Genomic DNA, 5,512 nt, shown 5'->3' on the forward strand with positions numbered 1-5,512 from the left:
AACGGACCGTGAACTTGTAGAACTGCATGCAGAAGCTGCACTGAAGTCAGAGCAAGTGCGTCTTCTCTTCTTCTTAGCTGCCTCTTTCTCTGCCTTTAATGTTTGGCCTGAGTTCTTGGTGACTTCAAGAAACCTGTTGTATAAATCATCTTTACACTTTTTGTGGTACCTGAGTCTTCCTATGTTCTGAGCCTCATTCAAACGCTCCAAAATCTTAGCATTTTCAACTACTTGTGCTTGTTCCAAAAAAGTAGGGTAGCCTTTAGGAGTTGGCTGTATCAGCCTCTGAGCTGGTGTCTCCGGGCTTTCACAGATGAAACAATGTAGCAAAGGTGGACTCGAGTCTTCATCCATACTGCTAGACTAATATGTCCTACAAAGTAGAATAAACATTGTATTATTCAGTCATAATATCATTATTTTGTGACATTAAAGACAATCTCATGTACAGTAGATGATTAACATTGTAATAGATATTATTGCAAAGGAAAATAGAAGATCTGCTTCACAGTAACGTTAAACACAAAAGATCCTGTCAGAGACAATACACCACAGTAACCTAATGGGCCAGAAAGCTATCATTCAAGAAAATAAAATGATCATAAGATTCAGTTTGAGGTGTGTAATACATCATGGTAGTTGCCTAGTTGAATACAATCATGGAGTAATACATCATGGATTTAACGTTAGCTAGCTAACCATGTTATTGCGCTTACTGTTACACAGCTAACAAGTAAGAAAAGTTGACAAATTGTACAGTATGTTACATTTCATTACCAAAGGCGAGCGGGAAAGGTGGGCGTGGCCGTTTTTCCACAAAGGAATGATTTTAGTGAAAAATAAATGATTGCAATCAACTCAGAATCATGGAAAACCCCTAGTTTGACCCCTCACAAGTTACCCAAGGCCAAACTGAACATTTTAGATTTTTCGAAAATCGGTATTCGGTACCTCAACTTTGAGCAGTTGTTACGAAAAAACATACAGGATTTGAACTTCAACTTTTTAATACATATTACTACACACCTTTACAAAGACATTAGTTAAGAAATTGATAGGTAAGGATTTAGTTTGCAGATCGGTCAAATATCTGATAAAATGCCCTTACTATAGTGGAAAATGGTGTGCTACTGAGTTTTGGAGAATGTTTGTGTGAAGGTCCTAAACCCTAGAGACGTTAGAGACTGCGCCAAGGCTTCGGGGCGTGGTTCGAGTAATCCAGGACGTTTTTGGTGAAGCGTGTATCGAGGCTTGTATCGTTTTAAGACAGTAATGTCATCGACGGGGGTGAGTTTAACCAGAAAAGGAAATTCCGACATAAACCAAGTCAAACAGCAACTAAGCAAACATCTGACTGCCAACAATATTTTAAAGTTAGTAACTATTATTACACTCTTTACCTAGGATATATGTATTGCTTCTGCTATCAACAGTGTCAAACACAAGAAGGGACTACGGACCCCCCCTTTCTCTTCAGCCCAGAGTGTCTATACTTCCAAATACCAAAATGACACTACTACTACTAAAACAAGGGTAGCATCTTGATTATAAAATGCTGCACACACAAGCATGTTAACCTGGTAATCTATGTTATTGATGAACCTGGAATTAAATTAACTCATTGATGGCTCCACCCTGTTTTCCACTAGGCCCTGAGTGGCCTGAATCAGCATGATGACACAATATTACTACATAATACAATTTCTTTCAAAAAATACCCAAATACATATACATATACATTTTAATGGAGCCTACTGGTGGTTATGTTGAGCGAGGCAGTATGATTTATTCAGCAACTTCACCCACACTGCTCCCACAGTGTTATGACTTGTGTGTCTACCTGAGGACATTTATAGCATTAAACGGAATAAATGTCTTCCCTCTGGTGTCTCCAACACCATGGTGTGCTTTACTTCAAAGACAAAAGCAAACTGTGGTGGGCAGATCACTTTGAAACCAATTCACAGTGTCAACATCCTAAATCATTAAAGCAGCGCTGAGACAAAATGGATCCTCTGGGATGTAGAGAGCTCTTGACAACCATTTACTGTTTGACCATAAAAACAAAAGATAAATGTTCACAGGGTTCTTAAAAAAAAAGGCTTTTAAATGGTTATTTTGCCAGGAACGGAGCTTTATGTAACTTTTTGGCAAATGACATAACATGAATACATTTATTATGTATCCAAAAGACAAAGTGCTTTCATGTCAGCATGTTGAAATATCTGAAGATGGACCTATGTTAATGTTTGGTAATGTTATCTAAAATAAGTGTTACAATGTTATGTTTTTAATTTTATGAAATATGTTCTTAAAGCGAAATTCTCTAAAATGTATTTAGAGAAGGTATGATGGTAACATCAATAGGATTTTATTGTCGTTTGTTTTCAGGGGTGTCAAACTTACTTTTATCCTGGGCCAAATCACTATTATGGTTGCCCTCAAAAGGCCGGTTGTAACTGTAGACTCCTAATCATATTACTTTGACTCATTTGATTGATGCATTTGTTTGTTATTACATTTAATACTAACTGAAGTAATAACTACCTCTGAAAGCAGAAGTCTGGCAAGCACACTTTAAGTGCTATTGCAGGGCCTAGAAAATAAAAAAAGGGTTTTGTGACAGAAACACATGCTTGTGCATCAGTATATTTGCATGTACTCAAAAATACTGTATGTGGGCACACACAATCACTTTCTACTGTGTTATTATAACATAAGTCCCATAAAGACATTAAGAAACCCTCATCATCACTCATCAAACAACATTTTCATTTATACTGTTCAAAATGATTACAAAACTGAGCTGTGAGATGAAGACTAAAACAAAATGCAATAACATTAAACAACCTTTTTCTATTAAATTAAGACGATTAAAAAAAGTGCCGCTGCTGATATTGAGACACTTTGCTGCCCATGTAACAGGGTCGAGGTGAATTGTGGGACATGTAGTTTATGGACAGTGTACTAGTGAAAATCACTAGAAATGATAAACAAATAATATTTTTTGCTCTCTCTTAAACCCGGAAGTAAGCTTCTTCCGGTTCCCTCGACAAAATTGCATTGCTTTTTTGTCGAGGGAACCGGAAGAAGCTTACTTCCGGGTTTTAGGACGTGTCACTGTGGCACTCTATTATGTAGCAGGTTTGAAATGGTTGACATGTACTGTACGTTTAGATGTGACTCACTGAGTATGTTGGCTGTGTTTTCTGTCGTGATCTCAATCTCTGGCTCCGTGAAATACTCTGCCGCCACACATCTGCCCTTCTCCGGTCCTGAGAGAAAGAGAAAAAAGAAAGATTGAAAAACGAGAAGAAAGGCAAGAGAGAAGAAGTTGGTTGAGCAGGAAGTAGGTGTTATCAGGTCACATACAATATGGAAATATTTGTATCTAGAAAGAAGAATAAACAAACAATTTAAAAAAAAAGTCAAGAAAGATGGAAAAAGGGCAGACAGACAGTGGTGCAGACGAACAAATAGATTTGGAAATTATGAATAATAAGAAAGGTGAGAAAGGATCCCCCAAAGAGATCATGGAAAGATGGGAACACTGAGCCAGACAATGCAAGAGAGAGATATAGTGAATTAGCGGCAGAGACAGATGGAGGTCAGGAGGTTTAAGAGAAAACAAGGTCTGAGCCGTGAGAGAGGAGAACGGAATACAGACACGACAATTAACATTAAAATGTAGGCAGACACAAAAAACTAAATCTACACGGAAATGTGTCAAAAAAATTGAGCATCATAAACACAAACACAAACAGGGTTATTTGTCTCCCTCTCTCTTTTCACATACACACACACATAGATACACAAACACAAACAGCCATTCCAAATGCCACCAGCGTTTTTCTCCCCTGACCTTTTGTACCAGGCGTCAGACAACAGGGAAACACAAACATGGCCGCCTCCCCAGAGCAACGCCATCATGACCCCGAAACACAGACAGCTACTAAAATGAGGACAGTTATTTGTATCCACCCTGCTGTGTGTGGTGTGTGTGTGTGTGTGTGTGTGTGTGTGTGGTGTGTGTGTGTGTGTGTGTGTGTGCGTGTGTGGATGTATCGGTGTGTGTGTCGGTGTGTGTATGCACGTGTGTGTGTGTGTGTGTGTGTGTGCTTGTGTGTGTGCTCACTACTATACACAGCATGAATGCTCAGCTTTGGCAATTAAAAAGAAATATCGCAAAACATCAGCAAAAGGACTGTTTAAGCCCTTATTACGACCAAATAGGTCGATTGTTCAAGCCCTTATTACGACCTATAATCACGTTTTAAAGTTTTCGACCTCTAGTGCTCCCGTTGAACGCAAACGCTACGGAGGGTCGTATATTCACAAATAACCCTCTCTGGAAAATCCTAAATTGTAGAATAGTTTGGCCATTAAAATGCTTTTTGATTAGATTTCTAGCGAGAAGTGTAGAATGTACTTTCAGAATCCACGTCCAGTGGATGTGTAGGATCTATAGTTAGATAGATATTACGAAGATTATTTGAGGTCTCGCCAGGAGAACTTGTAACGGCAGCGTCCATGTAAAGTTAGCGTCAACCCTCACGGAATGAAAACAGTATTTCCGGTCTCTAAGTTTTCATAATAAAACCGTATTCACCCCACTGTCAAATGATTTTAAAGCTATATCTGCAGTACTCATCCACTAAAAACATCAGTTTATCCTTGTTAATTACACGACATTAATTGGTTTGAATTGCGTAATGCTTTTGTATTTTTCCCATAGGTTTATCCCTTTAGATTCTGAGTGACACATTTATTTTTTTAGAGGTTTTGAACATCGAACTTGAAGCTCGGTGTTTGAATGTTTTAGCCGCAATGCACGTTTGGATATGGTTTTTACCCGATATGAAATCCAAAGCATTTAAAAAAAAAATAATAATACTTTATTCCGAGTGTTCTTGCTTTTCTCTTTGAAAGTAATCACATAACGGCATTGTAATACAAGGTTCGGCTGCATTAAATATTACACATCTGCCATAGTTCTTCATAGAGCCCTGATTAGAAGACCTTTGGACAAACTGGAAGAAATGCCGCCGAAACTGAATATGTGACGTGGATCATACATATATCAGCAATTAAACAACATCTTCCATTTATTTTCACCCAATACGTCGTGATGGAAGACACATCTATTGATTCAGAATTTCAATAGCTTACCATTACATGACAGATATACCTTTCTGTCTGTGATGTTTTACAAATCAGATATTAATGTGTACACACATTAATAAGATATAAGATATAAGATATAATAAGATATATTACATTATATATATCATATAATATATATAATGTATATACATATACATATATATATATATATATATATGTATATGTATGTATGTATGTATGTATATATAACATATAACATAATGTGAAATATTATAGCAATATCCTGTACAATTATGTGAAAACATGAATACAACTACATCTTCAGATGTTATACATACATTAGTGTCCTATACACCAGGGGTTTTCAAAGTGTGGGAAGGTGAGCCTC

The sequence above is a fragment of the Notothenia coriiceps genome, unplaced genomic scaffold (genome assembly GCF_000735185.1).
Source record: "Notothenia coriiceps isolate Sejong01 unplaced genomic scaffold, NC01 NC01_scaffold00020192, whole genome shotgun sequence".
NCBI classification, from domain to species: domain Eukaryota; kingdom Metazoa; phylum Chordata; class Actinopteri; order Perciformes; family Nototheniidae; genus Notothenia; species Notothenia coriiceps.